General features: G+C 37.9%; 1 long non-coding RNA gene across 1 annotated transcript in view; it reads left to right on the forward strand.

The window, feature by feature from the left end:
* The first annotated feature begins 1,686 nt into the window (after positions 1-1,686).
* Positions 1,687-26,623, forward strand: part of LOC122790128 — a 171,572-nt gene continuing 146,635 nt past the window's right edge. Inside the window, exon 1 of the long non-coding RNA XR_006362928.1 lies at positions 1,687-2,775. This is a non-coding gene — a long non-coding RNA (uncharacterized LOC122790128). The remainder of the gene's footprint in view (positions 2,776-26,623) is intronic.

The raw sequence follows: 26,623 nt of genomic DNA on the forward strand, positions 1-26,623 counted from the left end.
AAAAAATCCTTTTTAACGTTATTAAGTTACTTGGGTTAATGTGTCCTACTGAAATGTTTGAGGTGTAAGAATTAAGTAAAGTTTAGATTCAAGGTTGTAGTTGATAACGAATTTATGTTTTTAGTCTTTTCAGATATTAGCCTTCTATAAATAGAAAATAATTCACTGAAAGATTCCACTTGTTTGAGCTAATGGGATCAACAGTGAGAGTTTTGGTGTCTGCATATTAAAACTGTGACTGGGGAAGCAAAGCTTGCTATAGGGTGTTTCAAAGTAAAGTCCTTTGCTGGGATAGACTTAAGTGTCAATTGTCTCCAATAAGGATGACCCAAAATGAAAAGGAAGGACTCTAACATTAATATTTTAAATAGAAATGAACTTATAAGTAGAGCTGACATTTTGCTTTGAAGAGAGCAAAATAATAACATTCCTCATCCAATGTAGGAGTAGTGAATTAGTTGACCTGATTTAATGTGATTTTCAATGCAGTTATGTTTTTCTTTGATGCTCTGGCAATCAATGTAAACCATACTCTAGCTGGGCAAAATAATTCCTTTGTCAATGGCACTTCTTTATTTAACTGAAAATTTTGCTCAGTCCCTTTGATTTTTTCATAACCTTGGGGGATTGTGACAAAATAATGACACTAAAGTTTCTGGTTTATTTTACTTCAGAAAATTAGTTTTTCATGTTATTCAAGCTATTTTAAGTCAGTAGCACCAATATTCAAAAGCAATCCTTCATCTGGCACATTTGTCCATGCTTATTTTTGAGTTTTCCCCTTTTTCTGGAGGTATGAGGTGGACTGATGGAAATCTATATGGGATGTTTTAATAATTCTTATATTTGGTATTTATTGCTCTGCCAATGTTTTCAAAACACACGCCTACTCTTTCCAAAGCCATAACTGGAGGAATAGTTCATTATACAGAAGCATGTCAATAAAGCAGTCAAGTAATTTACTTAACGTTACCCGAGGCTGTGCAAGTTGGCATACCTTTGAAATGTCCCTTGGTTTTGACTCAAATGTTAGCCCTGTTCCTCTTAATCCCTCCTAAAACTGTAGGCTTGCCACCTTTTCAGATGCCCAAAGTGGAACATTTTTTTTTGAAGTGTGAGATTTTGCAGGACAACACATACCCACTGCCATTGCAAAGGATAGAACTTCACTTTTTTTGCCAAAATAATAGATTATACTTGTGTCATTTTAGTTGTCTCTGTAATTTTTATTTATCATTTGGTGTTTCAGATACAAATTAGAGAAAACTTAGGAAATATTTTTGTCCTAAAATCTCAGGACATTTGCCATTTTTTTTAGGGGGGGGTTTGCCCAAAGAGAGGCTGTGCCTTCCAAGCAGACACTGGTAAATCTATAAAACTGATGACTTTTGGTGGAAAGAGGGTGAATTACACTTAATAAGTAATGACAATAATTAAAATAGTTATAGACTTCCTTTACTTCAGAAAATGTATACTACTAATTCACTTTTTTGTCAAAGTCTCATGCTAATAGTACTATTTAGTATTAATATTTTAAAACTGTCCCTGATTTTTTTCTAGATTTGTCTCTGATTCGCTTCAAGTTTGTTACTGATTGAGAGCTACCTGTCTGGCAGGGGATGGGGGGGGGGGGGCTTGCCTTCTCCTCCTCCACATTTCACCCAAGGCTACTACAAATTTCTTCCTGATGGTGCAACTCTCCTGCGTGCAGGATTTTTTTTAGGAATTTGAATTCCGCCTTCCCTGTAGAATACATCCATTCCAGAATAGTCCTACAATTCGTATTGTGCAACTTCTGCAGAAGGGTCTAAAGAAAGAAAACATGCTGAATGGCTTGTGCGTAGTTAATTGTCACTTTCTGCAGCGCATACATCGAAATGTCAGTTTTCTTCGAAATAGATGGTTTAAGAGTGGTTTCTGCTTCTGATGTAGACAGATATCTAGTTAATACTCGCACGAATCATTCTGCAGTCGAATAAGGCTGTGGGAATAATGTATATGGTGCTTAGCAGGTAAATAAACGAGCGTTTGCATACAAACAGCTAGAAAATAGCATTTGAACTTTCTCTGCAACAGAAGATTGGGTAGCTCACCACTTCGTTCAACATGACAGTGTCGTGGTGGCTAGTTAAAGGCAGTTGGAGAGCTCTACCAAGGCTTTCCATCCCATTTTTGTTTTTCACCAGTGGTGATATGGTATGGTCGGGAGCATAGGAGTGCATGTAAACATTGTGACGGGTTATGCATTGTCTTGCAATTTGCGATGCACTGCTGCACTACGATTGTGATGCAACAATCAAGAAAGGACAGAAGTCCTAGCTGTACTTGCCGGCTCCATTGGCGTACGCTGCAGTAGCCCCTGGAGGATTTTCACCAACAGTAATGTAAGTTGTAAGTTGTATGCTGTCACTGCACTAATTGCACACGCTAGGCACGCCCACTGTTTAGAGCCTGAGCCCAGCCTTGTTGGACCTAGAGATTGTCTTGGCTCGTTCTGGGCTCTAACTGCTGCTGCTGATACAGCGTGCAGTCGTCTAATGTGTGCTCTCTCTGCAGCAGATATTTAACAGTGTGCACCTGTGCAGCAGGGATGGGTGACAGCGTGGCAGCCAGCGACTTGTTACTGTGCTGGACACCAGTTTTCCTTCCTTGGAACGGCATCGTTACTTCTCTGTCCATCACCTTGGACCTGCCATAGTATCTGCAGCTGGAAGTGTTTGGGTTTTTGCTATTTCCCTATTCGGACCTTCTCTACATCATCTGTTATTCATAACGGTAGGTATTTTTCCATTATTATAATTATTATTATTTATGTTCATATAAAACAGTCTTTATCGTAAAATCATTACTTCCGTCTTCACTTATGCACCTGAATTCTTAGGAATCTGAAGTTAACAGTACCTTACCCAGGAGCAGTGGATTAACGCTTAGAAATGAATTATTGCTACAAATGTAAACCCTTAACACAGGTCGCACTCAGTGTTTAGAGTGGTGGTCCTGTTGCGGACGGGTTACTTGGTGATATGCGGTGTATTTGTGTCATGGAAGGGTCACTCTTGGTGTCCGTATTCGTTGCTCATCTGAGGTGATCTCAGTCCATCGCTGTGGTGCTTTTTATTGAAAGAAAATGTGCTGATCACGTAGATACTGTGCTAGACAATCAGATTTTTAGCAGAAATTTTATTCATACACGCAGAGGGAAAAACTGGTAGGAGTGTAATTATTCGTTGAGAGTTCTCTGCTTTCACACCCTTATTTGTGTTGCCCGTTATTTTGACTGAACATTCTTTTTTTTCCTTTGTGGAAATACAAACTATTACCCTTCAGTGCTCCCGGAAAGTTTTTAACTACATTAAAATATGAAAGCTTTTAACATGATTAAAATAAATTGCTGTATGTTTAAAACATAGCTATAGTTACAGTTTTTACGTTTTGACAATTATATTGGTATCCTTTTCTGAAATATGCTTAATAGAAATGTTATATAAATACTGCTGCATTGTGTGCCCTGCATTTGAATAAAGAGCACAGATGAATGGTATTAACACATTTTCTTTTCAGGAGGCTGCCAGTTGCTGGTGTCAGAAATGTGTCAATTTGAATGCATAAAGTTTAAAACTAAGCCACCTTTTGTCACTTGTTTTAATTAGTTCAATTAAAAAAATAATAAAATCCATTTGCTGGTAATAAAGTCAAGGCAGCTGAAGTATAGAATACAGAAGTCCATATTTTAACAGTGCGTTCATATTGTGCCAGACTTTTTCTATGAAAATGTGATTGTGATCTAATGTTAAAACTATCAGTCATTTTAATTAAAAAATGGACTATCTTAATTACATTATCTTAGTATGGTTTTAGCTGCCACTTTGCCTATTAACACGTATGTATTCATGGGACTTGGGCACTGCTAAATGTCCACCCACTATTTAGAGAACTATAGCTCCAAAGTCATATGTACAACTGCTCAATGTAGTGTATAAACTCAAATGAAAATATAAACAAAAAATAAGGATAGCAAATGTGGTTTCTTTCAGAAAATGATGCTATGACTGCCTAATGTCCTGTAGCAGTTCTTATGAACTAAGATTATTGTTACTTAGGTATTTACAGTGCAGACACATACACAAATACATGGACACACACACGCACACAGTATTTTGTTAGCTGAGCTGATTTTCTGCAGTGTGTCACTGGTAGCCCAACACAAAATGGTACACCAAGCACTTATCCATGTCACAGTCATTTGTCATTTAGGCTGAACACAATCAAGTTCTAGCTTGCTGGATAGGGTGTTATTGTGTTATTATATTACAAGAGATGGAGAGAGGGACAGGTTATAGATATTTGTGTTTTCTGATCTCAGAAATTCAGCTGATACGATTAGCTTGCTGCAACCTTAAACAACAGTGGGTCATCTCAGTATTCCGGAGTCATATGTAAACTATATTAGACTAAACATACAATCATAGTGTACATTATACTTTTAAGCTTGCTGTTGTAAAGGTTGGGAGACCCCCTTTTGTTATTCATAGTTGTTTGGGAGATTTAGGGACAGCCAGTGTGTGTTTTTCATTACTGAGCTTGTTACACTGGACAATTTAGAAGATACACATGAATACAAACAAAGTTGCGTCTCCTCCCAGCAGCTGATACTCCGGGTATTCAACTCATTTGGTGAAAGTGCTTGAGGGAAGGAGAATAAAATAATTCTGTTGCCTTTCTCAGTAAACACAGTGTACCTTTAAAAACTGCAGTAAAAGATGGAAAAAAGATTTTCTGCTTCTTGACTGTACTTACATTGTCACATCATTTTTAATTTCCTGATCAGCTTCATTAAGAAAAAAACTGTCCATTCAGTAGCCACCATCGAAGCTGTCACCACCCCAAATACTTATCCAAAATGACCTAGGCGTGATATCCTCTGTGGACTTATCACAGATTGAGAAAAGTTCCTGAGTAGATCAATGTCTTTTAGCATGATTCTAGACTTATCAAATGGTTTATTTTTACTTATTCGCAGTCTTTTTTTCCTGCATCAATGCCACCAGCTCCGAATCCTCTCACTGCTTAGATATCTCTTTTGGTACAATCCTGGACATTATCTACCATGACCAAGGTCAATACCGTCCCTTAATACTATCGTATGGGTGATGCACTTCATTATGGAGCACAGTGACATACAGGACAAACAGGGCTCACAGAGCTAGGTATATTAATTCTACCAGTCATGCTAGCATTATGTCCACAGACTAGAGGAAGTCATGTGATGATGACAGCATCTTGATGTCTCCTATGGTACTGAGTTTGATGCATTAGTGGCACATCCAGGCTCGACTAAAGGCAGCACCATCACCCACCCTACCTACTCTCTGATAATCCCATACAGCTGTCCCTCAAAAGGTGATTTTGTGAGTACTTTATAAACTCATTCACTGACAGAAACTAATAGTGTTCTTTGCCCTTAATAACGCAGCCTAAAACCTGACCTAAAATTTAATATAAAAAATAGAACATCTCAAAAATGCAGTTGTGCATTGTGACAGGAAGCACAGTGCTTTTTGTAGTACTCTTTCTCTAATTTCTGCATCTGTTAGAGTTGAGTTCTCACTGCTTAGGGATAAGTTCCCATTTCATTTTCAAAACCTAAAAATGAGAGTTCCAAAGTCTGAAATAGTAACTGTGTCCTGGGGAAATGTTTACTAAGTCTGAAATTGCTGCATCTCAGAGAATTCCCCCTTATACGTGGTACAGTAGTCTAGAAGTTTGTATATGTGAGTAGCACTGTGTGGGGTGTGCAGCCCCCAAATTGCCAGTGCTGGAGGATTTGCCTCTTGTAAAAATGCTTTTCATGTGTAACAGTGAGTTTTGCACTTTGTTCATTTATGTGCAGGATCACATTTAATTTTCTATAATTTCTGGATTCTCACTATCAATTATTGAATTTTTCAGTAGACTACTGTTATGGGTGCCTTAACCAGATGGTATGTCATGGAAGAGAAATGCAGAGGTTTTGGATGTGAGGAAGGCAGACAGACAAGAGAGAAGCTCTGCATGCTAACTAATGACAAGAATATGCTTTTTGGGGTACCTCATGGTCAGTACCTCTTAAGGGAATCAGATTTCTGTGAGAGAAGGCTCTGAAGAGAAGTCTCCAGGGTGGTTATGTGTAAAGATAGAAAGCAGGCTGAAAGTTGTCCCTGAAACAATCAAAGGGATAAAAGCTGTAATGTCTTGTAAATGAGAAACTAAAGAGATGATGGGAAAGGACTGGTATTTGCAAGTACTGTTTGTTTTACTTACCAGCTTTGGGAAAATTCTTGTGTATCCGTGGAAATAATTAATGTGCACTGCTGTAAAGCTATTGCATTTCCTGTTTGTTCCACTATTTTTTTGCAAGATAGCAATTTTTTCATGTTTATCCTTGAAAATAAACTTTCACTTAAAATTGAAAACCTGGTTCCAGAGACTGTTTTATTACTGCAAACATTTTATATTGGTATAGCATCTCCATAAAATGTTGAATGCAATCTGAATCCATTTGCCATTTCCAGTATTCTGACCTCAGAGCTTCAATATAGCAGTCGGTTCATTCAGTATACATCATTAACGTATCAGCCATAAATATTCAGCCTTCGGGTTTGTGTCTCAAACAGATATAAGTTAAAGCTTATAAGCATGTTATATATTGCACAAAGCACACTAAATGACACACAACCTTAACAGCGGCTGTTCAGAATTCATTGACATACTGCTTGCTGCAGTGTGAAACTCACAATAGCATGCTGCAGTGTGAAACTCACAATAGCATGCTGCAGTGTTAAACTCACAATAGCATGCTGCAGTGTGAAACTCACAATAGCATGCTGCAGTGTGAAACTCACAATAGCAGGGAAGTGTGTGCAGGATACTACACTGCTAATACAATACAGTACGTATTACTGGGTGGAGACCTGATTGCTTAACAAAAAAAGTGCACCGCACATTTAGCTCAATGCAAGCGAGGACTAGTGACTGGGCTGTTTTCAAAAGCAGGACGGAGTAGAAGCAGATGTGGCAGGTACTTTTATTACACAAAAAGTGTGGCATCACACCGTCCAATCTTTCTATCCTGACCATTACAAAAATGCACAAAATATTTCTTATTATTTGAGCAACCTGATCTTATACCATACTTACATGGTAAAGTAGTCATCCAGTACTTAAAGAATAATGTAATTAAATGGATTCCTTATCAAAATGTGTAACCTGTAGTTATGAGTCTCAAAAATACAGAAATTAAAGTGCATCTGCCAGCCATACACAACAAACCTCCAAACTCACTGTAATGCCATTTATACATATTTTTTCCTCTCAAGACAGCCTGACATGTGGGACTCTCTGTCACACTCCTGATAATCATATATACGAACACCATAGGTTCATAGATTAATACTAAGCTAACTGTCCTTGCGAGCCATTTTAAGTCTAGCCAATTATGCCTTGTGAGACTCAAACCCTGCACCTTGTGTTTGTAAGGCAAACACCTTAACTATTAGGCCACCCTCCCAACTAACCATTAGGCAACCCTCCCAACTAACCATTAGGCCACCCTCCCAAAATCACTGTACCTCTGAGTAAAGGGAATACTCCAAAGTACCATAATCATGGACTTAAGAGTATTTGCAGTTTCCATCTCACTGTTGTGAGAATCACAGCTGTAGTCATCACACTTTCAAAGGAACCCACATTGAATACATATGCATCTCCCTTCATGAATCGTACATTCATACTATGCATATATGTTGTGTTACAGACATTGATTATGTCTATACTGTAAATAAAGATACAAGGAGCAGTTGGGGAAATCACTGTAGAAGAGGTAAGTGTGTGTGTTATATACTTGACAATAGGAGAGATGGGAAAGTGGTTTTCTACATTAAATAAAGTAAATGGGGACTTTGAAAGGAGGTTGAGGGCAGTCTTGCTATATTTCTTTCTTTTCGTTTATTTTCTTTTGTATTTGTTAGCCATTTAGGAGGACTGTCCAGGGGCCATTTTTATCCACAAAATGAGGCCACATGGCAGACACAGTGCATGAATGATAACAACAATATTTGACATTGGACATTTCAATTTATTGAAAATAGTAAAATGTTTATACAATGCAATGGAATATATCTAATATTTAAACACACACACATATATATATGTGTGTGTGTGTGTGTGTGTGTGTGTGTGTGTGTGTGTGTGTGTGTGTGTGTGTGTGTGTATATATATATGTATATATATATATATATATGTATATGTATGTGTGTGTGTGTGTGTGTATATGTATATATATATATATATATATATATATATATATATATATATATATATATATATATATTATTTTTTTAATGACTAGAAATACAAGGATTCTTTTACAATGCTGACACTGCTAATCAATAGTGTCTTAGGTAAAAACAATAAACAATAAACAAAAACTCAGAAGAAAGGATAGCATTTATACTGGAGCACTTAACATGCATAGTGTGTTAAACAGTAGTACCAATGGATAAACAATGGTATAAAGTTCACCTCAGAGGTATATCGGTTCATGTGTAGCACAACACTCATACTAAACTAAATGGGCATTGATTACAATTTTAATGTCTTTAACTTGTATGTCAAAGATGTTTGACAGGTACGTATTTTCACTAATATAATGAATCCACGTATTTGCTGCAGTGTGTAACACGTAACATTGAGAAGTCTGAAATATTAATGTTTGTAAGAGGATACCTGACATGTTAGCCTTATATCTCTAAAGCAGACACATTTTGCTTCTTTTTTCAAATGGTTGTTAAGCATTTTCTAAACAGTATGAGGTTACTGAGAGTTCTTACTTCATTAGGCATTTTATTCTATGTGGCAGGGGATATTGTGATGAAGGCTGTTTCTGTGCAGATTATTGTAAAGTTAGGATTTAATAATTGTGGGGTGTCAAGATTTGTTACTGCAGAGAAAACTGTTCACTTAATATATTCAGGATTGATATATTGAGTAGAAAGATGGCTCTGCCTGTGATTGGCAAACTCTTGGTTTTATTTAAACAGTGATGTTCAGTACACCCAGATAAATGGATAACCTTGAGAATTTTGTTTGTAATAAATTGATGTGTGAATAGGGAAGTTCTATAACAGGCAATGCATAGTATAGTTTGTGGTATAGGATGTTTATTGCCATAGCCTTTCTTGGCTTTGTCCAGATTTCTTGCATTGAGAGGTATGGTCCCCTCCTCACAAACTTTTCAGTCAATTGTGTTTTTTATATGTTCACTTGTAACTATATATATATATATATATATATATAAATATATATATATCTACATGTGTGTCTGTGTTTGTGTATTTATATATATATATATATATATATATATATACATATATATATATATATATAAATAAGCAGACAGAGACAGACATGCATATATATATATATATATATATATATATATATATATATATATATATAAAATGTATAGATATATGTATATATATGTGTCTGTCTGTATATTATATTTTATATATATATATGTGTGTGTGTGTGTGTGTGTGTGTATAAACCAGTAATTTAGTTGACTGTCAATAAAGTTGACAAATGTTTACTCAACATAATTTGGTTGACTAAACAGATGGTGCGTGAGTCTGCTACTTTGCCAGAGTTGTAGAATATGCTTGTTCCCTGATATTGGTACATTTTGGAGTTATTTATTTATTTAGTTATTTATTTTCTATTGCCTTTTGTTTACTAGGATAGTCCAACTGAGCACTCAGACCCATTTTCATTGGAGGCCTAGGGAGAAAAGCTCCATTAATTACAAACAATTTACAAGGGAAAAAAATAATTTCAGTTTTTTAACAGTACAAATAGGAGTTTTAAAATCATGCAATGGGTAATACAATCAAGACAGAGGTTAACACAATTTGATTTCTGTAGGAGTGTTATACAATAATAAACAGGTTGCATTTATATATGCATCAATATATAAATTTATTTATATAGGCGTGACGAAAATCAGTATACAGTTATAAATGTAGATTGGATTTATTTGCATTATTTACTGGAAATAATAAAACAGCTGGAGAGTTACGGGTTGGTGATAGTCTAGACGTCTGAGAGAAATTTAGTCAGGAATGTGAACAAGAACATAGACAGGAGGAGTTTAGGTGCTGTTTTCGGTTGTGCTTAAGCTAGGTACACAGCTGTCCTGTTTTAGTGGGATAGGCAGGGAGTGCCACTGTCTGGAAACTTAGGATGAGTATAGTGAGTCTCTAGCTGTATTATGGGATTTGGAAGTTATTAGTAGGCTGTGATTATCTGAGCGAACGCAACATGGTTGGGAGCAATAATTGATAATATTTTGTAGAGAAGGACATGTGTGTAGTGAGTATATTTGTGGGCAATTTGGAAACAAGAGAATGTAAGGTGATGAGGTAGTTCTAGCTAACTGAGCTTCTTTGTTGTCAGTTAGTAGTGTATATGGCAAGATGCATTAACTTGACTATTTTGTTAAAGCAGGCCTCTAATTTATTTAGTAGGTTGGCTTGAATGTTAGTATGTGTGATACATAGAGAAGAGAGGGGAAAAGAAGGTATGAAGATGCTAGGGATTTTCTTGATGAGTCTGTGAAGCAGGGTTTGTTTTGGTAGAGGAAGGCTAGTTTTTGGCGAGTTTTCTTGAAGGACTGGGTGATATGCAGGTCAAATTTTAAGTTATTCTGTATATTGTCTCCTAGTAATTTCATATTTGTTGCAGTTACTATGGTGGTGTTTGTTGAAGTAATATTAAAGGGTGTACAATTTGTTGAAAGAGATATGGGTGTGAAAAGCATTAGTTTTATTTGTTGCTTTTGTTTTTTTTTTTTGTTTTTGTTTTTTTACTTTAATCCTTTTTAATTTATATAGGTCTTTTAGGTTTCTAATACTATGACAGGAATGGACTCTATTCCTAAGTCAAAGATTGATTAAAGTTCATTAAATTAGTATTGGTTCAGTCTTTGATGTTGGTTAAAAGTACTCTTCGGAGCATCTGCAATGTGCCCAGTAATGACTCCTTCTGCAATTCATACGGAGTTAGATGCATTGGTAACATATCTAAATATGATTGCAGATTTTTCTTTATAAGACCCGTTGCTCCTACTACTATTGAAACTGGGTATCTTTCTTCCACATTGCTCTCGTTTCTGCCTGCATATCCTGATATTTTATGACTTTATGTCTCTCTGTACGCAAGATACTGTAATCACTGGGTGTGGCAATTCTACTTTTGTCTTCTTTTCAGGGACCACTATATCCAGTTTTCTAGCATCTATCTTTTAAACTGTTGGTAATGGGTGATCCCATGTGATATAAGCTTTATCTTTTTCTAGGATGCTTTGTGGCTCATGTTTCCAGTGTTTTTCAGCCACTTCAATACCATAATGTTTGTACAATCCCCAGTGCAACAGTCTTGCTAAATTATTATGCCTTTCAGTGTACAGTCCTTCCTCCATTAGTAGGTCACAACCAGCAACGAGGTATGCAACTGATTCCAATTCTGTTTTACAAAACCTATATTTGCCTGTTTCTCCCACATGTTCATTTAGGGTTAGCTAATGAACCTTTAGCCATGATTCTATAGACATGAAGGAGTCTTGAGTAATTTGCTGTATTAGTGGAAGGGTTGAGGCTGAACAGATGATGGTGGCAATGTTGGCATATTGCACTAAGGTGCAATGTTTGCCTCTGTGCAGGTTGTTTGTGATGATATTGAAAAGTACTGGGCCTAGAAGTTAGCCTTGTGGCACAATGACAGAAACAGGGAGGAAGGAGAATAGGTTCATATTCCATTATATGGCCTGTTGTCTGTTGGAGAGATAGTTATAGAAACAATTAAGAGCTACATAAAACAGTGATAGGGAAGATAGTTCATTGAATAGGAGTTGGTGGGATACTGTGTCAGATGCTTTTGACAGATCCAGGAACAGGGAGGATATTAGATTACCATTGTTTCTGTTGGTATTTATGGTTTCTGAGAAACTAAGCAGAGCTGTTGTTGTCCTGTATGTAATGCAGAAAACACTCCCCTGCAAGTACAGCAGTGCACGGCTAAATGTCTCTAAAGTCCATCAAAAAGAAAAAACCCAGCACAGTAGTGGTGTGAGAATAATCATTTAATAAATATGGCAAAAAAACAGACCAGTTTCAGCAATCCAAACTATGCCTTACTCTTTTTGATAGTCTGTATATAAACCTAGCAATGGATGTCCTGAATGCCAGTACTGCTGATTGTACCTCCTTAACATCTTGGGTCTGGGCCAGATACTTCAGATAATGCAACCCCTTATTGCCTGCACTCAGGATGGACTAGTCCCATCTACCCATCCTTGACAAACTGCTGATAAGGTTTCTTTTTAAACAAAAGGTATGTTGTGCTTTACCTGATTACAGCTACTCTGCAGGTCATTACTATGTACTGGTACTACTGTGAGATTTCTAAAGTATGCTAGAAAATGGGATTAACTCTGTGAGTATTCTAGTGCACACTTGTGGGACGGTAACTGAAGTTTAATCAGACATGGGGAACAGAATGTCAATAGGTACAGAGTGGGGAGGTAAGTGAATTCAGAGTTATTCACAGAACAGTTTTTTTGGCTGTCTCTTACAAGGAGCCTTTGACCTGTTTTCATTACCTTAAACAGAAATATTGTTTCTCTACTCCACTCACTACTACCTATATGGGACCAGCTGCTATGCTATGACTCTGAGGCTTCCTGGTGGTGCATATTGGCACTAGTATAAATTGACCTTTGTGGGACTGCCTACCATGATGTGGTACAGAGGTATGTCACAATGCTGCATTGTAAGAGAAATCTGCTAACTGTGATATGGGCACTTGTGATGCAGCACTATAACCAAAAGCCAGTCTGAGTGACCAAGAGTTGTTATACTGCAACCATAAACCCTGTTCCTTGGAAGAATGGTCTTTTCTTATACCACAGTGGTACTGCAGGATGATTTTTTTGTGACCTATAATCTTTTCCTTTTGTGGTGGGTTGTAATATGGCTTCAGTGTATACAATTTGAAAATTCCTTGATACATGTGATATGCCTTCCATTCATGGTCTTCCAGAACTATTTTATCTAACACGCTGTCTTCCCTCCTAATAACCACAATACATCCAAATTCAATTCCCAGCATCTTGAAATGAGCACAAGAAAATTCAGTACACACCATCCCACCATCTTTATGAATTCTAGGACATGTCCCTATGTGTAGACATAACCCAAACCAATCCAAACATTTCTTTGCCTGCATACTTAGCTCTATAGCTGATTTAGAAAGCAAAGGATTATATTATTTGCATGACAGAGTATGACTGAAAAATGCCATCAGCCGTCTCAGACATTCATACTCCAACTTGCTTCATTCTATGCACAATCAAAATAATAGCCCTGATTAAATCTCTTTAATATCACCACTCTGTCACTTGTATAACCATGGCTTTGAATACATATGCTGCAGCTAAGAAAGTTCTTTTCTTTTATTTTTTTCTTCTGTCACTGGTAACAGAAGTATCTCTACTTATTTTTGTAATGATTCTTAATGCTTTTCTTATAAAGATGCTTATCAGAAATGATCTGCTATGTGTAGTTCATTGCTTCTTTTCATCATCTGATTTTCAGGACTAGATCACACATCTTAAAGTTAATTAATATCATCAACAATCTCAGAGGTGTCATATAAATATGTTCAGAATATGCCTTGTAATAAATTATGGTTTGTTTCCACTTAAATTTCTTTAAAATAGGCATATTAACTGAATTCCTTACATCTTTACAGTATTCCTAACAGTTTATTCTGCCTGACTGTATCTTCTTTGCACATGTATAAATAGTTTCATAAGTGTTTACTAGGCTAACAACCACAAGGGCCTTTTTAAGCCTAGCCATGCATCCCAATCTTTCTGTTGACCCATAGGAGGCTGATCTAGTCTCTTGTAAAATCACATCTGCTATGCTACCCTGACTGCCATTTACATGCAACACAGCTTGTGTATTCAAATCATAGTTTTCAAATGTTGGTTAATCTATAAATAGTTTCTTGATGATTTCAAAACTTACATTTTTCTGTTCATAACTCAATTCCAGTCTAAAACTTGCTCTAACTGCTTCCTTAGAGGCAGAGTTATCAAAAATTATATTAAGTACTAACTTTGCAAGACACTGACCAATTCTTAGAAGCCTTTAAATGCCTGCTTGTATTTTGCTTTGAAATTCATATAATTCCTCCGCATTTTATGAACATTATCTGCATGAAAAAGTATGTCTGGAAAATGCATTTCAGACTTGTCACTATTATTTTACTTTTGATATTCTGTAACTTGAATTTATACAATTTTCATCTGTTCACCAGCTATATTTTCTTTTTATTTCCTCATCTTGAGTGCAGCTCAATCCACACTAATAACTCCTCATTCATTTTTTCATGATTTTACAAGTCTTCAGTTAGATGTGCAGTAGCTCTTTGAAATACCTACATTGCTGAAGAAATACAAAACAGAAGTCTATTGAATCTCTACCTTACTGATGACTTAATAAATGTACACAGGTTGGAGTTGTTGTCCTCTCTCTTTATCTGCCTGAAATCCTGCCATGAATCTAGTAATGAAAACAGTTTAGTGTTTCACAATGCTGTGGCCAGTTTTTTAGCTGTAAGCAATGGGTGATGCACATTTTAATGTCTTTGTTTAGATCTTGCAGATGAAGACAAATGTGAATGTTGTGCTGATCTGCAACAGTAATCATACTGTTTCTCCATTAGCTCTAGTTGTTATTTATGATACCTAAGCTCTCCATTCAATAATGCACCTGTTCTGTTTCACTTCGTAGAGCCTCTGGTATGGAGATCATTTATCAATGGTATACCATGTGGCTTTATTTGTATATGATAAAAGAACCACAGTTATTAGATGGCATTTTATTCTGCCACTGATCATGATAATGACAGTAATGATGATGGTGGTGATGCAGATGCATTCTAGGGCCACTAAAATTCACTGGCCTTTTTAGCCAGTCTTAACAGTCAAGGAACTTCATTTAAAATCATGGTTGTTTAATAAAAAAGTTAATCAAATAGTTAATGTACTGCTCATATCAGTATTATTTTACATCTGCTACTCTCTGCATAGGGGTGCTATTTTCTTGAAATACTGTCAAGTCCCCAAATCCTTATTAGCAGTTCTTCATTCAACAAAAGTCCCAGCACACTGACTCTTTCATCTTTGGACAAATCAAACTTATCCTAACTTACATAATTTGGGATGGTGCACATTAGCCCAAATAAAGTGGCTACCAAACAGCTGGCATGGTACTATGGCTACAGTTTTCGTGAATAATGTTCTTTCTGAATTAGATGCCCAATTTTACTGTTAAGACTTCACATTCTTTCTTATAACATACATCATAAATGTTCAGAAAAAACAGAAGTAAAATTATACTGTTATTATCAGTCCATTGCTATTTGCCAAGTATGAAACAAGTAAACTTGCAGACATTCATTTCAGCACCCAGTAGACCTACTTGGCTACACTTTTCCTACTGTAGGCAACTAAAGGTTCTGTTGATTGACTATAACCCTATAGTTTAAAATTTTTTTCTTTGCCAGACATTTCTACTGATGAGGCATTTTTCTATTTTTACTTTATTAATCTCTGTTTCCCTTATGCCTTACCTGCAACTTGCCTGTTTATTTAACATTCAACTTGCTTGCTGATACTCCTGATATATAGCTGTTTTTTGATAAAACAGTCTAATATCATTCATCTTACTTAATTCTTCAAGACTTATCCTTTTTGTCATTTTAGGTGTTACAGGATTCTGTAAAAATGTTAAAATAGTGCCAAAGTTGATCATTTTCACATTCTGTACTGTTTAAGTTAGGGATTCTCACCAAGTTAATCAAATGTTTCTTGTGCTTTATGCATTTTTAGGTTCATAGGTTCATAGGTAGGTACTAGGCGATCTGCCTGAAGGCATTTATAAGCCAGAATGTGTTGGCTTTCGCCACCCCCTTAGATTAGTTCCCTGTGCCTCTGCCCAGCAGACCCACTGAAGTGATCCCCAGGGTAAACTTTCTGTTTCCCATCCACTTGTCAAGGTTTCTCGTGAAGAGTGCTAGTGAGGAGCTCTGCCTAATGTAGATTGGAATTTTGTTCCAAAGCATGGGAAGTCTCTGTGACAGGAATCTATCCCTCCAGCACGTCCTATTTATTGTTGTGGTGAGGTTTAGATCCTAGAGCATGTGGCTTGAGGGGATAAGGTTTTCTTTAGGTGGAGCATGTCTATCAATTCTGGGTTGGATATGGCCTTGTGTGTCAGGCAGAGATCACCTCTGAGCAGGCGGTATGCAACCGAGTACAGCTGGAGTTTTTTCAGTCGAGCTGCATAGGGCATCTGTTTGAGGCCAGTGATCCACTTGGTGAGGTATTTCAGTGGTCTTTCCAGCTGTTGCAGGTGTCTTGTAAGGTACATCCCAAATGGGGCGTTGTACTCTATGATGGGTCTGATGAGTGATGAGTAGAGGGGCACAATGACCCCTTTTGATCTGGATGCAAACTCTTTTGTGATTAGGTGGGCCACATAGAAGGATTTTCTAACCACTTTGGCAATGTGATTATCAAAGGAGAGATTACTACCTACTTGGGTCCCCAAAACCCTTGTTACATTTTCCATATTTAGGGGACTACCACCTATGTGGTAGTTTGTGGGTACTTTGTTATTTCCAAAGGGAATAACTATGCACTTTTTGGCATTTAGCTTGAGGCTGTGATTTTGACAGCAGGTATCCATGTCATTGAGACCCTTTTGGAGGCTGTCTGTGTCAGACGGTGAGTCAATTATAGCCCCTAGTTTGCAGTCGTCTGCGAACTTGGTCAGCCATAGTCCTCCTGTGCTTGTCTGTACCTCTGAGAAGTATATGCCAAACAGGAGGGGTCCTAAGACTGAGCCCTGGAGAACGCCACTTGTAACCGGTTTAGTCAGACCTAGCTCCCGCAACTCTCACCATGTGGGTTCTGTCTGTGAGCCAATTGGCAACCCATCTTGTGACATAGAGGTTTATGTTCAGGCTGGTGAGCTTGTCTATAATACCAGAATGGGGAATGGTGTCGAAGGCCTTTGCGAGGCCCAGGTAGGCTATGTGTATCACCTTTCCCTCATCTATAGCCTGGGTACCTGTCTCAAAGAAGTCCACCAGGTTTAGGAGGCATGATCTGCCCTTAACAAAGCCGAAGTGGGTAGGGTCCAGTGTTTGGAGGTTCCCAATGTCTCTGTTAATGAGTTCCATGATGATGCTCTCCATAGCCTTGCAGACCAAGCTAGCCAGGCTTATAGGGCGATAGTTCCTGGGGTCTGTTGTGGCTCCACCTTTGTGGAGTGGAATAACCATTACTGTGCACCACTATATGGGTATGTAGCCTATGGAGAGCCTGAGTTTGAACAGTGTGTTAAAGTGAGGGGTTAGTTCATCTTTGAGCTTGTGTAGGATGCAGTCTGGGACACCGTTCAGTCCCATTGATGCTGTGTTTTTGGCTTTGGCGAGGGCTATTTTAACCTGAGTGTCTGTGATTTCAGGGGCTCTACATTCTTCTGGTATGGTTATGGGCACTTTGGGGGTGAGGGGGGTGAAGTTTGCACTGAACCTGTCTGCTAGGATGTTGGCAATATCGGTTGGTTCAGTATATTTTGTGCCATTCTGCACTAAGTCTGAGCACTTCTGTGCATTGCCACTAAGATTCTTGACATAGCTAAAGAATGCCTTGTGGTTATCTTTGGAGTCCTTGGCAAGTTTTCTTTCAAAGCTCGCCTTGGACAATTTTATGAGGGATCGTAGTTTCTTGCTGATACTGATCAGGGATGTCTTCCCTTCTTGGGATTTTACTCTTTTCTGTACTAGTTTCCTCCTTCTATTGTATAGCTTGTTTATGGCAGGGGTCCACCAGACTGGTTTCCTTTTCTTAGAGGAGTGAGTCTTGGTTTTGCTTGGGATAGCATGACCCATACATTCTTGTAGGTGCCCGTAGAATGCATTAGGAAAAGATTTTGCAGCTTGGACAGTGTTATTCTTTAGCATGGGGGCTTTGAAACATTCCACCTCTGTCTTAAGTAATGTGAAATCTGCTTTTGAAACGTTTTTCACAGTGGTTTCCTTGTCTGGGGGTAGGGGCGGTATGTGGATATCCAAAGTGATTTGTTTATGGACAAATCTAACCAGGGGATGACCTCACACATGTTGGTGATGACCAAGTCCAATATGTTGTCACCAGTTGTTCCAGGGCGTTTGAATTTATAAATTCTAGGAAATGTTGGGCAAGGGAGTTAGCACTTGAGTAGTTCTCCCAGTTAATGTTTGGGTAGTTGAAATCACCCAATATTTGGGTGTTTGGTAGGATCTTTATGTTACCCAGTGTTTCCAGAAATGTGAAATGGGGGTCCTGGGACATGGTGGGTGATCTGTAGCATGCTACAATTTGAATTGCAGTTTTGCCCGCTGTTAGTTGCATGTGGATAATCTCTGAAGCATCTTTGCCCGTTGTTAGTTGCATGTGGATAATCTCTGAAGCATCATGCTGTGCCACTAACCTGGAGGTGTGGGTGTCCTTGATGAATATGGATACTCCCCCGCCTTTTGTATTTCGGTCTGGGTTCTGTGGCCGAAATGTATGGTATGAGTTGTAGCCTGGTAGTGCTGGGGTGCTCTCTGGAGCCTTAAACCAGGTTTCTGTTACTGCATATATATCGATTTTCTCCATACTGAGGAGTTCCTCGAGTGCGTGCATTTTGAGGTTTAGACCGGCATTGAGTAGTATTACCCTCAGATTTTCATAGTTTCATAGTTATAGTTTCATAGTTTCATAGTTTCATAGTACAGTACTAGGCTATCTGCCCTGTGGCATTTGTAAGCCTAGCCATAGTGATGTGGCTTTTGCCACCCCATGAAATGGTACAAAAAATGTACAGAATAAATTTAGAATACTGTGCCTTTGTCTAGTAGTGACACAATGAAGGTCCCCTTATATAATAGAATTAGTTTACTGTGCCCCTGTCTAGCAGTGACACAGATGTGACCCCTGGGGTAAACTTACGATCTCCCACCCACTCATTAAGATTTCTCTTAAAGAGAGTCAGTGAGGGGCTCTGCCTAATACGAACTGGGATCTTGTTCCAAAGCATGGGAAGCCTCTGGGTTATGAATCTATCCCTCCAGCATGTCCTATTCATACTTGTGCCGAGGTTTAAGTCTTTAGCTCTCGTGGTCCTGATGGATTTGGATTTTTTGAGGTGGAGCATGTCCATCAGATCCTGATTGGACATGGCCTTGTACGTCAGGCAGAGATCACCTCTGAGCAGGCGGTATGCTACTGAATAGAGCTGAAGTTTCTTTAGTCTGGCAGAATAAGACATATGTTGGAGACCCTTGATCCTCTTGGTGAGGTACTTTTGTGGTCTCTCCAGCTGTTGCAAATGCCAGGTGAGGTACATACCAAATGGGGCATTGTACTCAATCATGGGTCTTATGAGGGAGGAGTATAGGGGTACAATGACATCCTTGGATCTGGGTGTGAATCCCTTCATGATGAGGTGTGCAAGGTAGAATGTTTTTTTAACCACTTTGGCAACGTGGGGGTCAAATGAGAGGTCGTTGTCGACTTGGGTCCCTAGGTCACTGATTACTTTTTCCGTACTCAGTGGGTTGCTGTCTATGTGATAATTTGTGGGTACTTTGTTTTTCCCAAAGGGGATGACTATACATTTTATGGCATTTAGTTTAAGGCTGTGACTCCGGCACCAGTTGTCCGTTTCTGTGAGGCCTTTTTGTAGGATGTATGTGTCCGCTGGTGTATCGACTATGGCACCTAGTTTGCAGTCATCTGCGAACTTTGTCAGCCACAGCCCTCTCATGTTTGCTTTAACATCTGAGAAATAAATGCCGAACAAGAGTTGTCCCAGGACAGACCCCTGTGGGACACCACTTGTGACTGGCTTTGAGTCTGACACTGCTCCAGCGATTTTAACTTTATGGGTTCTGTCCTTTAGTCCTGCCAGTTTGCAACCCATCTAGTGACATAAGGGTTTACGTTTAAGCTGTTGAGCTTATCTATGATGCCTGAGTGGGGTATTGTGTCGAAGGCCTTAGCCAAGTCCAGGTAGGCTGTATGGACTGCTTTGCCCTCATCAATGGCTCTAGTGACTGTTTCGAAGAAGTCAACCAGGTTCAAAAGGCAGGATCTGCCCTTTACAAATCCGAACTGGGTGGGGTCAAGTGTCTGTAGGTCCCCTATGTCTCTGTTTATGAGTTCCATAATGATTCTTTCCATAGCTTTGCAGACCAGGCTGGTTAAGCTTATGGGGCGGTAGTTTCCAGAGTCTGTAGAGGCACCCCCTTTGTGGAGTGGGACCACTGTTGCTGTACGCCAGTGTTCAGGTACATATCCCGAAGTAAGGCTAAGGTTAAATAGCATTTTTATGTGTGGGTTTAGCTCCTCTTGGAGTTCACGTAACACGCAACCCAGGATACCATCAGGTCCCATTGATGCTGTGTTTTTAGCTTTGTTTAGGGTGGTTCTCACTTGGACATCTGAGATGACAGGGATATTACATTCAGCTGGGATAAGTATTTCTTCTTTTGGGGGTGAGAGAGGGGAGAAATTTGCACTGAACCTGTCAGCCAGAATGTTGGCAATATCTGTGGGTTCAGTGTATTTTTTGTTGTTGTGAACCAACTCTGAGCATATCTGAGGGTTTCCGCCCAGGTTTCTAACATAGCTGAAGAAGGCTTTGTGGTTATCTTTAGTGTCCTTAACGATTTTTCTCTCAAAGTTGGCCTTGGATGTTTTTATGAGAGAACATAGTTTTCTGCTAATGTTGATCAGAGATGTCTTCCCTTCATGGGATTTTGCTCTGATGTGCAGTAGCTTCCTTCTTTTGTTATGTGTGCTATTTATCTGCAGTGTCTTATATCAAGAGTGCTCCTATGCTTTTCATATAATTTATTGTCCTTTAAGGTTCCTGAGATTTTATGGCCTTGGCCTGTGATAGTAATTTAACTTAATTTCAGCGAGTAGTATTTTTCTGTAGCTATTCTTAGCTTGTTTTATTGCTGCATTGGAACATCTCTTACTTGACTTGCTCTCACTGTCATACTACCATTTTATAATTAACATAAGTCATTTACCAATTTTGAAGTGCGTATTTTATTGATATATTTATTTGACATTTGTTAACCGGGAAAGTCCAACTCGGAACAAAGCCAATTTTCAGCAGAGGCTCAGGAAGAAATGTTCTAGATGCATGTCTTTGTAATGTGGGAGGAAACTGGAGGACCCAGAGGAAACCCACACAAACTCAGGGAGGACATGCAGACTCCATACAGAAGGCACCCCAGCCTAGAATCGAACTGGAGAACCTCTTGCTGTGAGGCGACAACACTACCACTGCACCACTGCGCCATGCAAATGTTTTCCATAAGACTGTCTTCTTCCAGTATAGACTCATTATACTTAGCTAAGAACTCTACATTTACAACCCTTTTTTATCTCATCTGTATTGCTTTTCACTCATTTTTATTTAAATAATGCACAGTAGGAAATTGCTTTAATGGAAGGTTCTGTGAGACCAATATACTGAGGAGCACATTAATGAAATGTACACTTGTGCAGAAAACTAGGTTGTGTGCTGCTTCAGGAAAATTCTGTTTCCTCAAGATACAGTTGCCTTGGAATGTATTATATTAAGTAAGGGAAAAGAGAATTAATACATGGACATCTTTTTGTCCTTAGCACCAACAGAACATAGTTCTGAAGAGCTTGAAAAATTGTTTCAGTGTTAAGTTTTACTTTGTCCTTTTTTGATAAACATTATCTTGCATTAAATACTTTATAGTGTACATTAGATCTTAAATAATATTCAGAGCATCTATTCCCCAACAGAACCCAACTTAAATGTTTATTGCATATCTATTTCTTTTTTCTACTGGGCCATTAATTGTGTATGACACAGGTGACTGCATCATTTAGTTCTACTTTTCTTAGGTTTTTCCTGTAATGATTAGTCATTCTGAATGCAGTGCTTTTGATGTGAAGGAACAGGGCAGGCAAGTTCATCCAGTATTAGTGCAGCTAACAAGACATACTGAAAGAATATCTCCTTCCGCCTAGCTGGCAGCATGAATGAAAGGAAAATGTAGTCCATTCAGTTGGCATGTCATTTAGACAGTAGACTATAACACAGGAATGGTTACATGACCATCAGAATTAATGCAAACACAGAGATATCCTAATATGTTGTCTGCATCATATTTAAAGTGGTGATGGTAAGCAAAGTATATGCAAATCATATAACGCATACAGCACAGGAGTAAACAATGTAGGTAAGGGCAACAGTAAAGTATAGCACTAGAGAAACAATGCTAGAGAGGTTCAGCTATAGACTGAGTAGGCATACTAGGGTGAAGAGACTGCCAAGCTCAACTCAGGTCACACTCTTCTTGCAGATATGTGACACAGAACTGAGTGTTAAGAGGCAAATATTAGTGGCAAAGACAAATGTCATATTAACTCATTGTTATCTACATAAGCAATACTTGGTAGGAAATCTGAGCTCTGTGTAGCCTGGAAGAGCATACTGATTTGAACAAGAGAGTTGCCTTTACTCCTGAGGTGAATACACTCATGCACAAATAAATACAACCATTTTACTTCAAATACTAGACCTACAAAACATAAAGTAAGTTAGTTACGTAGCTTGGTATGTGCTCTATAAGAGTAGTATAAAAAGTGTTTATGCATCTGAAAATATAACAAAAAAAATAATATCAAGTGTACTCCATCCCAAAGCTCTGTTCCTCTGTGCCTCCTCTATCAGCAGAAAAACACCTCACAATACAACATTTATATCTCATTTAATCATACTTCCAGCAATCAAGTCACTTGTGGGCCTTCTCCTATTCGTTTAACATGTTCAAAAGAATGTTAATGTTTAATGGATGCATTTCCATTCCCATGCTGTTTCTCCAGTTTTCTTCTGCCCTCATCAGCTGCTGCAACCTGTTCAGCTAATCATATCTCTACTTCTCAATGCTGTATGTAAAAATACTGCCATGCAGCTAAAGCAGGGGCATGATTGTTTTTCTGTCCATAATTAGATCTGCTGAGTTCTTTATCTTAGTGTCACTACAGACACTGTCTTCACCTGAACTGCTCACTATTTACGTTTCCTTTTTAACATCTTTATTAAACATGACTATTTTAAAGTGGCATAGGTATCTACACAGTAACAGAAAAGAAAACAAAACATGGTAATATTTAATTTATTTTCAGGTGTGTGTATATATATATATATATATATATATATATATATATATATATATATATATTTATGGATCTATGTTGATAGATCGAAAGTACATTTAAGCGAAATGTACATGAGCGAACTAACTTTTGCAAAAGTGCATTTTATTGAAAATTTACTTTCGCGAAAAAAAAAAACCACTCCAAAAACCTAAACAAATAAAACGCTATTCACGTTTATGCAGGGGCCCCACACACGCCCCCTACTTTAATCTTCTCACTCCGAGATCGCACCACAGTGGGGAAAAGGGAATATTCCCTTATCCCCACTGTACCGTGATCTAAGCAATAGTTTGCTTAGTTGTACAGTCACTACATGTTCATGTACAACTAAATCAACATGCAAATTAGGTGTTTTTTTTTTTTGCGAAAGTGCATTTTTGATAAAATGCGCTTTCGCGAAATTGAGTTCGCTCATGTTCGTTTTGCTGAAACATACTTTTCGATGTTCAGACCAGGACCCACACACACACACACATACATATATATATATATATATATATATATATATATATATATATATCTGTATATATATATATATATATATATATGATTTTCTTACCCTTTTCATTCACTTGAGCATGATATAAATTGCTCACTTCATGCCTTCCCTTAAATTTGACCAGCCCCAGAAATAATATTCTCCATGTATTGTTCCACAAATTCCAGTTTACTTTGTTAGGAAAAAAGAGAAGAAAGTTAAGAAAAGCACTCTTTATGGGTACTTCATTCTCCTCAGTTGTTATTAGTGTTCAAAAGCATAAGACTACAAAAGAAGGTGTGTGTGTGTATGTGTGTGTAAATAAACTTTGCAGTCTCATCTTGTGTGTGTGTGTGTGTGTGTGTGTGTGTGTGTGTGTGTGTGTGTGTGTGTGTGTGTGTGTGTGTGTGTGTGTGTGTGTGTAAATAAACTTTGCAGTCTCATCTTGTGTGTGTGTGTGTGTGTGTGTGTGTGTGTGTGTGTGTGCGTGCGTGTGTGTGTGTGTGTGTGTGTGTGTGTGTGTGTGTGTGTGTGTGTGTGTGTGTGTGTGTGTGTGTGTGTGTGTGTGTGTGTAAATACATTTTGCAGTCTCATCACTTTGTGGTTCTTTTTATATATTATTGTTAATTATTTATTAACATTTGTTGACCAGAAATGGTAGCAATATAAAATAGCAACAGATCTCAGTACATGTTAAGGATCCGTATGAAAACAGTGGGATGTACTAATGTACTGCTAGAGCATTTTTATTAGTGTGCTTGGCAATTGGGGAACTATATTAAACGTAGTTATAAAAGATAAGGGTCCAAACATTACTAACATATTGTGTCATAATGTGATTTCTGTGCTGAGTGCTGCAGCTTTGATGAGCATGCTAGTTTGCATGATATACTTGTGTGATTCCCTTTTATTCTGAATTCTTATACATTCTTTCCAGACTTAGTACATTTTCTAAATATGTTACCAGTACATGTAACCCATATGAACTGCTGAAGGATGCAGTTCTGGGTATGTTACAGGTGCAGAGAAGAGCATTCTTGGCAAATTTCAAAGACTAATGCAATATTAATATCATGAACTTTAATTGCACCCTGACTTAGCAGTAGAGTCCACTCTCATCACAGTATTAGAAACCCAAAATGTCTGGAGAAATTAAGGAAAGTATAATAACATAACATGGTAGTGACACTTTCTTCAGTTTAAGTGAGTTTATTTAGAAATCGAGGCTCACTTTCAGCTTTAAATAGGAAGTAAGCACAGTTTTGTTTAACATAATTTTGGTCAACTTACAGTTCAACTTTATGGTTTCTGGTCCAGTTTTAGGCTTTCTGAATGGAACACAATAATCCTTGTAATTCACAGACATGCTGTTGCTGCTCAGGTCAAGCTTCCTTACAATCCTCAAATACCTCCACAAATAACCTTTTTGTATCCCTTTAGTAAACCAACAGGAGTTCCAGAGATTCTTCTGGTATTTCTATGGCTTCTTGTTCTGGTCAGGGTCCAACAAGGATCTCCTTTCTCAGCCTCCAAGTCCCCTTTCATAAGAGACAAAAGTCTTTGATCATTGTGGCTACAAGCCATGTTTTTAACAACAGCTTTTCAGGTGATTCACATTTGGTTGGGATATCATAGGATTTCATGACTATAATATACGTTTCCATTAGCTTCCATCATAATACATACTGTATATGCATTACTTTTATACACAAAACAGCTACTATGCTACAACTTAAGAAAGCTTTCAGCTAATTTAAATCCTCATCTGTGTCTGTGAGACATTCCATCTGGATAAATGCTTTACTTCTTGCAAGATCTGTCAGTGGAAAGGCTCGGTGCAAACTTTAGCAAAGCAACTAATTCCAAAATGAAACCCAGAAAGGCAAACACAGGGCAGACCAGAAGTAGAAATCCACAAAACAATTTATTCTCCACAAAATAAGCGCTTTCGTCCCAAAGTAAAAATTGCAGGAATTTCATCAGATACAATATAAAACAGTAAAAAGCATTTTAAATACTAAAGCACAGTGACATCATTTCCTTTCTCAGGGCAGTGAGCACTGCTTACTCAAACCACGCCCCCTTGGCAGAAACGCAGTACAAGCACACAGCCCAGCTCTGAATACAAATACAGTGCAATTGTGAGCATAAATTAAGCATTAAATGATCCATGAAAAAATAAAAATGTAAAAATCTCATAAAAGATACATGTGTATTTTTAATAGCCATAAATGGAGAGAGTGGTTTGAGTAAGCAGTGCTCACTGTCCTGAGAAAGGAAATGATGTCACTGTGCTTTAGTATTTAAAATGCTTTTTACTGTTTTATATTGTATCTGATGAAGTTCCTGCAATTTTTACTTTGGGACAAAGCGCTTATTTTGTGGAGAATAAATTGTTTTGTGGATTTCTACTTCTGGTCTGCCCTGTGTTTGCCTTTCTAGGTACAAACTTTCTATAGTTGCCTGCTAGTCCTAAGAATGCTTTCAGTTGTCTTTCGGTATAGGCTAGTGTTTTGTCAGCAGTCTGCTTATTGTCTAATTAATCCCTCCCCCAATCTCATACCATTAGTATCTAGATTCTGTCAAACAACAATTACTTTTGACAGGGTTAATTGTATGCTGTAGTTGTCTTAAATACTGTAGCACTGGCTAAATGTGATTCACAGTCTTCTAAATAAATTAATATATTATTAAGGTATGCAACTGAGTACCAGGAGTGAACTTTCAGAGCT

Source organism: Protopterus annectens, chromosome 15.part0 (genome assembly GCF_019279795.1).
Source record: "Protopterus annectens isolate FY-2018-M chromosome 15.part0, PAN1.0, whole genome shotgun sequence".
Lineage (NCBI taxonomy): Eukaryota > Metazoa > Chordata > Ceratodontiformes > Protopteridae > Protopterus > Protopterus annectens.